The sequence below is a fragment of the Euprymna scolopes genome, chromosome 34 (genome assembly GCF_053919585.1).
Source record: "Euprymna scolopes isolate OS-2025 chromosome 34, ASM5391958v1, whole genome shotgun sequence".
NCBI classification, from domain to species: Eukaryota; Metazoa; Mollusca; class Cephalopoda; order Sepiida; family Sepiolidae; genus Euprymna; species Euprymna scolopes.
In genome coordinates this window covers 76,008,617-76,022,589 of record NC_136515.1, presented here as the reverse complement: position 1 = coordinate 76,022,589, position 13,973 = coordinate 76,008,617, and the positions used below count along the sequence as shown (strand labels likewise).

Here is a 13,973-nt window from a genome sequence, read left to right as displayed (position 1 = left end):
TTGACGTACGGATACTGCGACAATCCTGAACAACGCTGTTTAAAAAGGAAAAACGAAAATAACGGACTTTCGTCAATATTAAAACAGACAACTCTGACAATCAGACCGAACACTTTTGCTGATAATCTTGTCATATGTACATTTTTATACTACTGATCTTTATTAATCGTTTACTTAATCACACTCTGGTGTCTTTATTTCTGGACCCTTACAAAGTCTTAACTAAGTGTGGTGTGAAGATTAAGCACATGAAGTTGTTAGCGTTTAACTCGATCATTCAAAGTCGTCGCATGAGTTGTTAACTATGCTAGTAAAAGTTGTGTAGACTTCGCCATCTTTCCTTGTGAGATTCATACATTTCCACCTTTTATGAAACTTTTATGTTTTGGGATTGAATAATTTAGTTGAATAAGATAACACAGGGATACAATTCTGGAGCGATGCAACTAGAGCTGTAGCTTGACAGACAGTCTGGGACTTACTAACTTGGCAATTCTTTATGCTAGCCCATCCAAGAGAGGCTAGGGGACAGTCAACCAGCTCAGTTGTGGCAAAAGTTTTCACCAAACAATAATATATTAAACACATGAGTAGCACGTCTGTTTCAAAATATTAGATGTAAATATGTATATATACTTACTTGCAAGTATTGCTCTGTGCCTTTTGCATGCAGTTATTTATTACTGTATACGAACAGTCGCCATGGACGGTAACAGCCACTGAAAAAAATAAATAAATAAACAGTTCATCATCATCATATGGATGTGTGGAAGCAAGAACGACAAACGAAAAAGACAAAGCAATTGTAGGATGTGCCAGTGACGGCGTCGGTCCGTTGATATTGTCAGGATGTGGTAGTGACAGCGGCGGTAGTGACGGGAATGTTAGTCAGCTGCTTGAAAGAAGGATAGCGGTGTCGAAGGAGGGGTGGTATAGACAGCTGCTCCGGGTGTCGCTGGCGAGAGGGTGGTGATTGTGGGCTGCTGACTTAAGCTGCAGGTATCAAGTGAATCCGCGTTGACTGCCTGCTGCTGCTGACGGGACGAACTTCACTACTCGATGGGCTAGTCTGATCTGTCATGTTTGTTGAAAATCGGTTGTATTTATACTATTCCTGCAGACATAGTTGTAACCATAAGAGGCTCCGGCGTTAATGTATCGTTTTCGTTTTAGATTTGTGTTTGTTTTTATATTTTAATGTACAGCAGGGAGTCGTCTGTCTGGAGGTTATGTTCACTTGTCATATCAAATTGAAGCTGATAAAGTCGTGAATGTATTCTAGTGAGAATTGTACTCTTACAGTGGATAATTATTTGTGTTGATGTGCGTGCTTTGAATTTGATTCTTTTATTATGAATAGTTTCCTCTGGCGGTTTTCTTTGTTATGATGACTTGCGAATTATGCCGTTGACGTAGACATGGAAGGAAATAGGGGTTGCTGCTATCATGTGCGTTTGGTATGATCGCTTTATTTGTGTCGCCATCACTGCTCATTGTTGTTATCTTTTTTTGTTTTTACACGTCAATAAAAATGTTTTAAGCGATTGCGTTCTAAGGAGGACGTTCCCCACTACAATGGGTGAATGCGATATTATGGTAAAAGAGAATGCTAGCTAATAGACCATTTTGTTTAGTTCTGGAGTGACAAGGATGACCAACGACTCCCATTTCCCCCCCCCCTTTTTGAGTTGGCCTTGTGCCTAATTTTTTTGTTCATATTTGCATTTTAACCTGAACAACATATTTGATACCTCAAAGTGTAGTATCGGTTCTGGTGGTACACTTAAGTTAATTTGCCCTTGGACTGTGGAGGGGAAACCCTCTATACTGAGACAATTATTAATTTTGGTCCCTACCAAAGTGCCCCTTTGGCCCATCTTTTTGGGAGCTGTTTTTACTCGCACATTAAAAACGACCTTGTGTCACATTTTGCTGTCGTGGGGAAGCAAATAAATACCAATAGAAAAAACGGTGTTTAATATGAATATCAATAGACAAAAAAACGAATATATATATATATATATATATATATATATATATATATATATATATATATATATATACTTCAGAATAAAATTATCTAACAATCAACTGGTATAGAAACCTGTGATTATAAGTTTTACAAGATATTACTGGCAGTAATATTCTATAATTACTATTCCACCTAAATAATAATTGCTCGATATACAAGATAGAGCAAATAAATTAAATTTTAGTCATTCAATGAATTTAAAATTTATGACATGAAATTTCTGAATTTCAAATCAAAAGATTTTTATTATTCTATGTAAGACAAAGAATACATTTGAAATATTATAACTTCTTATCCTTATATAGGATTTCGATGTCTACTATCTCTTCAGAGGAGAAAATCATTACCATTAATAATCAATAAACCATTATAACTATTTGCTAATATTTTCTCCTCTGAAGAGATGGTAGACATCGAAATCCTATAGGTTAAGAAGTTATAATATTTCAAATGTATTCTTTGTTTTACATAGAATAATAAAAATCTTTTGATTTGAAATTTAAATATTTTTAAATTCATTGAATGACTAAAATTATATATATATATATATATATATATATATATATATATATATATATATATATATATATATTGTCACAAGAAAACAGCATAATGCTGAAGTAGCCATTCCCCCCTTCTCTCCTTGAATTTTATTTTGAATATCTATCAGTCAGACATCCCACCCTACCCCATTGCTATCGAGACATGTGGGGATGAGGGCAGAGGAGAAAAATCTTTTAGCGGGAGTCACGTGCGGGGCACACAAGAAAAAAAGATTAGTCAAGAAAAGAACACGAAACCGATCACATCGATAAAGCTCACTCAATTTTAATCTGATCCCTGGAGCCGAAAGGGAAGTTTACCAAAAACTATGGATGCACCTTGGCTCGGATATGTGGGAACGAGGCGTCCTAACATCGGTGGTTGAGAAACAAGCGAGAAGGAAAAATAAAGGAAGACAAGTGGATAAACGAAATTCGAAAGACATTGAATTGCACGCCGGTGAAGCGGGACTGTCTCACACTATAAACGTTGGAACATTGACTTTTATCGGATAGCTAACCATCGGTTGGATGCACGTCCTCACAGCTAAGAATCGTTCAATATCGTTTCACCCCCTTCCCCCATACTTCATAAATGTCGACTTACTGAACTGATTTGTTTTTTTTTTGTTTTTTTTTTCTTATTTTGAGTTAGTTCTACTGCCTCATATGACTTAACCATTATTTCACAAGGAGAAAAAAAAAACGATAAGAAGAAAAAAGAAGGAAAGAAAAGAGACTATGTTTATCTGAACAATTTTCTTTACCGTTGGACACTGTCTGCATGTGTTATTATTATTTCCTTTGAATATTTTGTCTTGGTTGTTGAATTTTATGGCATAAATGGCATGTGTATAATATATAAATAAATATATATATATATATATATATATATATATATATATATATATATATATATATATATATATATATATATATGATCGTGTTATTCCGTTATTCATTGCCTGGTATTTCGCCAACCGTGAATTCCATAAGAACATTCCACGACGAAATTACTGTCCATATTTGAGTAAAGTGCTACTTGGTCGTGATAATTTTACGGCCGGCACGTACACATTTTTTTTTTATTTTACGAGGCGTCTCGGGGATAAATTCCCTTTTGGGATTTTTTAACCGGGACGTATCGTTACATGGGGGCACGTCCAAGACAGTACACACCAAGTAAGTGTCGTCTCACCGCTTGGTAAATAACCCTCGTGGAATATTTGGACATTGTGCACGGATGAGTAAGGCAAAATGACGGACATAGATGAATTTATGAAAAACCGATCCCCAGATAGGTTGCATAGGCTTTCTTAGATAGACGAATTAATAATAATAATAGGGCATAAACTAGATCTAGAAATTAGGAGAAAAGGCCAGTTGATAAGAGTGATAACTGAGCACATGGTGGACAACGATATCTTTGAGGAAGACGACGATCATGACGCCTGATCAGGTCAACTTGTAAAAACCAGAATTATGGCTAGGATGGAAATAGAAAAGGCTCGAATCGAGCAAGAGATTAGAATGGGCGAGCTGAGTATAGCTCGTCAGACACGGGAAGATAGACAGAGCAAGTTTGATATGATGAAATAAGTGCGCCTAATTTCGAAGTGTGTGGAGAAGGAAGTCGATGACTACGTCGCGCATTTCGAGAGGACCGCCCTAAACATGAACTGGCCGAGAGAATGCTGGGCAATACTTTTGCAGACAGCATTAAGTGGCAAGGCTTGGAAAGCATACGCGGCACTCACAGCGGAAGACTGTGCAGATTATGAGATAGTGAAAGCAGCCATACTAAAAGGATACGAATTAGTCCCGCAAGCTTATCAACAAAAGTTTAGGAACTTGAGAAAAAGCGAGGGGCAACCACATGAAGAGTTCGTCAAGATGAAAGAGGGATACTTTGATCGGTGATGCAACTCCAAGAACGTGGAGAGTAACTTTAGCAGGTTGAAGCAACTCATATTAATTGAAGAATTCCAAAACTGCATACCCGATGACATGAGGATGTACCAAGCCGACAAAAAACCGGAAACAGTGCTCAAGATAGCCATAGCGGCAGATGACTACACATGAATACACAAAACAAACAGAGCAAAACCCTAAGGACCCATGCATCCACAGGTCAGGGGGCATTGCATGGCAATAGCGACGACCGACAATCCGCGTGTGACCATCAAGATCCCTCCAAGCGCAACTAACCGACCATTACTGGGGAAGCCAGACCCATAGTATGCTTCGACTGTGGAAAGCGGGGTCACATAGCTGTGTATTGCCAGGCGAAGCGATTCACTGGGCTGAATCAGGGTATTCCAGGCAAGCCTCAAGGAGCAATATTTCGAGAGATAGACAAAATGTATGAATCCTCCATATCGATATATCGCCCGAAATAGAGAAAGTTGAGGGGAACCCATTAACATCCTCAGGGATATGGGCGCATCCCAGTACCTAGTGAAAAGGAAAGAAATGCCTGAGGACGCGGTAAGGGCCACAGATAGATCAGTTACAATTAAGAGCATAGAAAAACCTATGACGGTCTTATTATTCAAGGTCCACCCAGTATCGAACTGAAGCTCAGGAGAGGTCACAGTAGAAGTATTTGACGACCTTCCAATGACTGGCAAAGTCATAATATTAGGAAATGACATCGCCAAAGGTCAAATTAGGCAACAAAAGCCAAACCAGACAAGGCACGAGGCACCACCTGAACACATGGAACAAAAAGATTATGTTACGTTTCCGCGTGTAGTGATACAGCAAACAGGCTGGAACGTTCGAGAACATCGTTATCTAAAGATTTGCCACGAAAATTAAATCAGTTTATTCCAGTTTTTCTCTTGTCCTCCCCACGACTGGATGTCAATGAAATTCTGTCACTGGGAGGCGTTAAAGTCCCTGTCTTGAATTTGCGGGCTACACACATGAACCTTAATTCTCATCATGAAAAATTACCACACCGAACATGATATTAATTATTCTTTTAAACAAACTTTTGCCCGGTCGTAAAATACGCTTAAATATGATGTTTTAATTTGTCCAGATTTCGTATATATTATTATAGAGTTGTGATTTCAAAAGTAAAAAAAAGTATTTGGGTGCCATCAGCTAGAATCGAAACCGCACATGAATCTTAATTCTCATCATGAAAAATTACCACACCGAACGAGATATGAAATATTCTTTTAAACAATGTTATTTTGAACTACAGTTTTCTTATGTAATGAACACACACACACGCATTTCGCTTACATGTTTTAATGACTGTTTTTCTCTCAAAAATTAATCGCATTGGTTTCAAGCCATGTGTGACACTCTGTTTATATAAAAAAAAAACAGTAATTTTAGACTCCATGCTATCCTTAGAAATCCTCATTTAGCTAGTTCTGCATAATGAAAACACTTACATTGGAATGACTTAAATTAATGTTCCTAACACGTAAATAAATGTTGTTATTTCGTATTAATATAGTGACTTTGAGTTCTTTATCAAGTGTCGCTTTTCCGGAGATATTTCTATATCTTTATTTTATGTGTGTGAGGATGTGATCTGGTTACATCTCTCTATTAATCGAAGATCTGGTTAAATTTATCTTTAACAGTCCCCTCCGGATACTCTACTACTTTCGATTTCAAGAGATTCCTGCACTTGCAACCTTGGTCCTAAACATTAATAGCTCCTGATTATGAATTGGTATATGTAATTCACTTACCGTTATATTTTGTTAGATTAAAATTATCCTAATATGCAATTATGATAATTGTAACAATAATCTAAATAGAGAATTGTTTTTTCTCTTTAGGAGAATAAAAAACATATAATTACAGCAGCCACAAATATAAGGCAACGAAAAATATTTTTTATAGACACGTGGTTGAACACCGGAAACTTTAGGTACCTTCGTGTCTTTACCTACATGTTGATCTGGTAATGATGTCACGCGTCATGTTCATTGGCCTGCTCTCTCGGTAACCGTGGTTCAGTTCGGTTCCAAGAACTCAACCCCCCTTCCCACTTCACTTCAGGGGTTTTATGCACACACACACACACACACACACACACAGAGACATACACACACACACACACACACACACACACACACACACACACACACACACACACACACAGACAAATTCACTTTTATTATAGATATATAGATAACGTCTTTTTGTGGAGCGAAGTCTTATTGATATGCAAATCAATGCATATCAAGCTAATCATCGTAAAATTAAACGTTGTCCGTTAATATTTTGATTAATGGGCCTTGCTCGTAAAATATGGACTCCAACTGGTGTACAATGCTTGGTAAATCTTGCTGATGTAGAGACCTTCATATCGCAAATCATGAGGGGTTATAATCAATGAGTGTAAGATATTGGTCAATGCCGTAATCAATCCACATACAACCTATTCCAATTGTCCCCCACATCAAGCGTTCAAAATGAATGTTTCTGTTTATTGCACCAGTGTACAGAGGCAAGATTTGGTAGACTGACACGCCTCACATGTTTTAACCACCAATCGCATGTCATCTTTTGTGTCTAGTCTGATGATGGATGCGTGCGATATGATTAATGTTCAACCGATATGCAGTGGCGGAGCAGGTACGTTGAATGGGATCAACTGCAGTTTTTACTTTGCTGAGCCATCTTTGCGACTTTCCAATCAGGGCGTCTGGTGTCCATCGGTGAACGGAAACTGAATCTGTCTTTATATGTAGAATCTTCGGCTGCCACTGCATCACCAGGTTAACTCGTTTTAACATTGCCAAGTTAATGTATTGCACATTATTCGATGGACGCAACCAGCTCACATCCGTGATGATTGATCCGTCGGCTTCTGGCACGACCTCAGAGGCAAATGAGCATGTGTCCACCCAAATTGTAAACTCTCTTCCATTCAAACACAAATCACTTTGCACAGAATCGTTTTTGCCGTAACTTTCTCAGCGTTTCCATCCACATGAGAAAGGAGTCATGTATTTCGTCATCTCAGCCAGTGGTAACTTTGTTAGCTTGATGTTTTACATATGGTGCAACGATGCATAACCATCTTCAAACAGGAAAATGACCAATCATTTTACCGCATATTTAAAAAATTGTTTGCCTCGTCATGATTGGTGGAGATTCTGCAGCCTCTCTTTCCTGTATCCAACGTAGTATACAGCCATCGCTGTGAACGCACAATCTCAGCACTTGTGTTCCTTCTTTAAATCGTTCAGGTGACTTACAGTCCAGTCCGATTTTTTTCAGATGTTAAATGTAGATTGCCGAAAATGTCGTCGATATACGATGACGTGGCTCGTTCTGTTGATGTATCCTGGGAAATTATGGTACTTTTACAGTTTAATCAAGACATTAAAGAGTGAAAATATCGAAAAAGGGTTATATTGTACGTATCCGTTTTGAACTGAAGATCTCCGAAAAAAAAAATTCACTTAATTTTTTTTTTACAGCGTAAAAACACGTTTTTATGACAGCACGTTGAAGGTAGACATCTTTGAATTTTTAAATTTGTTGTTTAGATTTTTAAAACGCGCCACGGGGAGATAACTCAATTTAAAGCGCCGACATTCCAGCCCACCCCCTATCTTTAATACTAGCTTTTCTTCCTAAAAATTGAACCTTTTGCTCGGTATCTTAAAAAAATTGTTTTTTCGCTGTAGAAAGAAACTACTTGATGAAATTAAGTGAAATTTTTTTCGGAGAACTTCATTCCATAACGGATACGTACAATATAGACTTTTTCGATATTTTCATTTTTTAATGTCTTGATTAAACTGTACAAGTACCGAAATTACTGCATTCATAATTGATCGCATTATAATCTGTGCAACATTGCGGCCAAACCCAAATTGTGTAAGTCAATAACTTTGCTTTTTCAACATCACCGTCAAAAAAGGCCACAGTGATTTGTGTATGTGCACCTGATGTAATGCCTTTTTCAAGTCCTATATAGCAACATCATTATACCACCATTCCCGCAACTTCTGTGACTGGTGAAGATTATGGAGTATCTCTTCATATCCATCTTAGTCTACCGCCATCGCTGCGAGTACAAAATCTGAGCACTGTCGCCACTTCTTGAAATGGCTTAGTTGATTAAACGCAGTTCAAATTTTAACAAATGCTTCTTCACTCGAATTCTAATGAAAGTCTTTGTCACCTTGATTTATGCAATAAAGAATTTGGGAAAATACAGTACGATCTAGTTTATGGAAAAAGAGTGTGGCTCATTGGTTATTATTAATTAGAAAATAAGAAAGGAAAAATGATTTTAATCATGAAATTAAAAACTGACTAAAAGTGATATTAAAACTGAGAAATATAATGTCAAAAATTTATGTTTGTATGTAAAAATAGAAAAAAATCAGTTTTTCTTTACTTTTAACAAGTATTAGAAAAATATTAAGCTTTACTGATCAATTATTATGAAGAAATACCATACCCAAAATCCAAGATGGCAGCGGTAGGTAAAATGTGCGAGTTCATGATAAAAAATGGAATTATTTGAATTTATTAAAATATAAGTTAATTATATTCTAATATTTCTGCATATTCTTAGAGCCAATCATAGTAAATTATATTTAGACATAAAGAAAAAAGTTAATGTAATTGATTCGAAAACCTTTTAAAAAATATCTGTTTTATTTAAATTCTGCGAAGACTGGGATAAACGCGTTTTTTTATCTAAAATTCAAAATTCTATCAAAAATTATAGGAAATTAATGTATTATTCTGCTTTTAACACAATAAACTTAAGGGGTTTATCTTTCTGATAAAACCAAAAGTTGTTCAGAAATAACGGATTTTCATAGAATTTCATAAGTTTTAGAAAAAGGAATCTTCGATCGATTGGCGGTCACTAAATATATATATATATATATATATATATATATATATATATATATATATATATATATATATATAGAGAGAGAGAGAGAGAGAGAGAGAGAGAGAGAGAATTACTGTTTTCTTGCGTTTTGCTGATCTTTGCTTTGATGTGGTTGGTTCTTATCGCGTCATTTTGTGCGGCTATTATTAAAGATTCAGTTTCACAGTTTAGGATTCCCTGTCGTAGGTATGATCAAATGTTTATTTAATCTCACTTTTTGTCATCTTTATTAATCGTTCATGTAGCGGTTTCTCTCCCTATTTTCATCTTTCTTTATCTCTTGCCTCTCTGATTTTGTTCCTTTTATTTTCAATGTCACTTGCTACCGTAATCATCCCTACGGTGTTCTACATTATATATTTTTCTAATTCTTTTTTCGTGTCATTTACATAGTCTTTTATACAAACCAGTCCTCTTTTCCCGTCTTACCTTTTAACATAGAGTCGGTCAACATCACCCTTGGAGTGTAGTGCATTGTGCTTGATCATAAGTTTTTCATTAAAAATCTATTTTGTGTATTTTTTCTTCTTTGCGTCTAGTTCAAAATGCGCCACCCATTTATTTCGTTGTGTCTATATATTTTTTCTTCGTTTGTTTCTTTTTTTTTTTCTTTTCTTCTCGTGGTAACCAATTTTTCTTAGAATCTGTGACTGGAGGCCACAGAAGGTCATGGTGAGCAAATTGTCATTATCTGAATCGTTTTCATATATTCTTAATAGGCTATATATATATATTATTATTATTTCTTCCGCAGTTTAATTGTTTATTCTTCTAATCATAATAACTGCTCCAGCGACCATCCGTCGCTCAAATCAATTAATAATAATACAATAACAATAATAATAATGTTTTGGCCCTTGACCCCGCTTGCCACAGTTAACAGATACTACGCTATGGTCACTCGCCGAACATTGTGTCACTTTCAGACATAATAGAAGGCTCCTATCGCTTTTTGGATTTGTACACAACTGGCCAACTAGTAAATGATCTGCAACAGAAAAAGAAAATCAGTTTTCATCAAACAGAAATGGAATCATGTCGTCTTTTCTAGGGAAACAATTTAATCGTTTCACATATTGTGTATAATGGGACACGACCCACTGTGCAACTGGCTAAACCGGTTTCTCTCTGCGACAAGAAAATTCATATTTGATTATCAATCGACATTAACATTAAAACGTATTGCCTTGCTTTGACTTTTGTATTTGCTCGCATAGGTGTGTGAATGCAATCACGCGTGTTTTCATTCAAAGATGGGATCATTCCTCGCAGTAAATGTAAGGCTAACTACACTTATTTCAGTTAATTCAAGTCAATACAACAGCGACACCGTCTATCCCTCTTATATATATATATATATATATATATATATATATATATATATACTGTTCATGTAGATGTGATCCTAGTGGAAAAGTAAACTAATCTGCATTTTGGTCGACCTATTCTTTAAAGGAACTTACTTAAAGGAACAAGCTCACAATACATTCGGTATCGTTCAGGCGAATTGATTTCTTCTTTATTTTTTCTTACATTAATATTCAAAGGATAAATTAATATAATATATAATACATATGTGTGTATATATCATCGTCATCGTCATCGTCATCGTCGTCATCGAAGATTACTAGTCAGAGTCTCGGTGCTTTATCTTACAGTATTGTAGCATTCCACGCTCAGTGTGGACAGTTTTCACACAAGTAGTTCATAGGCAGTTACCAGAGTTGTGCCTTTGGTAATGTTTTCCTTCAGACCTGTCCTTTATCTCTGATTTTTCTTTGTGATTGCTACTGCGCGAACACTTCGGTCCGCTGCTAGCTCTTCCCAATCTTTTGTGATATATGTATACTGAGAAATGTATTAATTAAATAACAAAATAGAATAGGTGGACTGTTGTAATTTGCTGGGGCCAAACGATGAAATTAATTTTAATTATGAGTTTTCTATTAGTGTACATTGTTCTGTGGTTTCATGGTTACACAGAAAAAAAACGACCCTAGTGTCTAACTCTGTCCTGTGGGGAGGCATAGTAAATAGGTACACAGAACGTTACAGATGATGACGAGGCCTGTTAGACTTTGCTGTATGCCTAGGTTGCTGGTACAATGGCTTTTAGTATTTAAAGCCTAAATTAAGCAAATAAGCTGTTAACCACTAATAGCATTTCTCAACGATTCAACGTGATATATTCCGCAATTAGAAACACGAAGGGGAAAATTATTCAGTTGCAATATAAAATAATAAACAACAGAACACATGCAAAGGAAAAACAGACACACTTAATGAGAAAATCATATTTGAATCAATTAGTACTTGTTTTGGTGACTACAGCTCTCTTGCATCCGGGTTACACTTTGATCCGGATTAAAGTGTACATTAACACAGACTATAATTTTGGACCAAAGAAAATCTCTCCATAATCCGTTTTACTCATATTCTGGTCTCTTATATCCGGGTTACAATGTATATATATATATATATATATATATATATATATATATATATGAACAAATGTCTCTTATATCCGGGTTACAATATATATATATGTATATATATATATATATGAACAAATGATTAATAAAACATGTTAAAAACATCTTGAAAAAGAGTTAAAAGCATATTTGATTTTAAAAAGGAAGCACAAGATAAGTGGATAGTCCTTAATCCGCAGAGTTTCGAAGAAATACACTCCTCATTAGAGGGCAGGGATTAGCAAAATTAGCATATTATAAGTTCTATTTCCTTTTCGGTTTTATTGAGCTTTTACATCTGGTTGAGATTACCTTACTTGTAAATATTTCTTTATCCTTCGGTGTCAGACCTTGAACAAAACATTGAACATTTGTCGCTCGATAATTCTGTCAAATTAAATTCCCTACACTACAAGCTCCAATTGTTGTTCGTAGTGTTGTTTCTGTTGCCCCCATCGTTATTGGAAATGTCTTTGTTTTGATGGAAATATATACGGTTTCATGGTTACACAGAACGTCACAGACGATAACGAGGCTTGTTCGTTACTGATGTCATCATCACAAATAGTGCAACTGGATGCAGGCCTCTTAGTTTAGACGCTCCTGCGGAGTGGGTAAGCAGTAATGTCCCCCTCAGGAGAATTACGCCCAAGGCTGTTTTCGAGTGGTCTATCATTATCTTCATTGTTTTCAGACAATCTATCATCGGCGTCATCATCAGGAGTGTCGGAAGCATCGTCTATTGATACCGACCTTAGTCTGTTCAGTTGTTCGCTTTCTTCTGATGAGCCACTATTGGTACTGAATGGTATGCAAACTCCTGGACAAGGGCGCAAATTCTTTACATTATAAGGGATTCCATCAACTATTACCGAGTGTGGACTGTTGATTCCAATCATTTTTTTATACAAAGGAGTCACCACTAATGAAGACCCGGAGGCCACTTGAGAATAAGGATTACTGAGTGTACGGTAGTCAGTGGGACAGTATCGTAGTAATCGTTAGTAATGAAAATTTGGTAAATTGGTAAAACGTAGATTGCCGAAAATGTCGTCGATATACGATGACGTGGCTCGTTCTGTTGATGTATCCTGGGAAATTATGGTACTTTTACAGTTTAATCAAGACATTAAAGAGTGAAAATATCGAAAAAGGGTTATATTGTACGTATCCGTTTTGAACTGAAGATCTCCGAAAAAAAAAATTCACTTAATTTTTTTTTTACAGCGTAAACACACGTTTTTATGACAGCACGTTGAAGGTAGACATCTTTGAATTTTAAAATTTTTTGTTTAGATTTTTAAAACACGCCACGGGGAGATAACTCAATTTAAAGCGCCGACATTCCAGCCCACCCCCTATCTTTAATACTAGCTTTTCTTCCTAAAAATCGAATCTTTTGTTCGGTATCATAAAAAAATTGTTTTTTCGCTGTAGAAAGAAACTACTTGATGAAATTAAATGAAATTTTTTTCGGAGAACTTCATTCCATAACGGATACGTACAATATAGACTTTTTCGATATTTTTTTTTTAATGTCTTGATTAAACTGTACAAGTACCGAAATTACTGCATTCATAATTGATCGCATTATTATATGTGCAACATTGCGGCCACACCCAAATTGTGTAAGTCAATAACTTTGCTTTTTCAACATCACCGTCGAAAAAGGCCACAGTGATTTGTGTATGTGCACCTGATGTAATGCCTTTTTCAAGTCCTATATAGCAACATCATTATGCCACCATTCCCGCAACTTCTGTGACTGGTGAAGATTCTGGAGTATCTCCTCATATCCATCTTAGTCTACCGCCATCGCTGCGAGCGCAAAACCTGAGCACTCTTGCCCCTTCTTGAAGTGGCTCAGTTGATTAAACACAGTTCAAATTTTGACAAATGCTTCTTCACTCGAATTCTAATGAAAGTTTTTGTCACCTTGATTTATGAAATAAAGAATTGGGGAAAATACAGTACGATCTAGTTTATGGAAAAACAGTGTGGCTCATTGGTTATTATTAATTAGAAAATAA

At 36.0% G+C, this 13,973-nt stretch overlaps 1 long non-coding RNA gene across 1 annotated transcript in view; it reads right to left on the bottom strand.

Annotated features, from left to right (window-relative positions):
• Positions 1-794, bottom strand: part of LOC145259291 (uncharacterized) — an 87,144-nt gene extending 86,350 nt beyond the window's left edge. The window contains exon 1 of the long non-coding RNA XR_013864151.1: positions 641-794. This is a non-coding gene — a long non-coding RNA (uncharacterized LOC145259291). The remainder of the gene's footprint in view (positions 1-640) is intronic.
• Between the last annotated feature and the right edge of the window lie 13,179 nt (positions 795-13,973).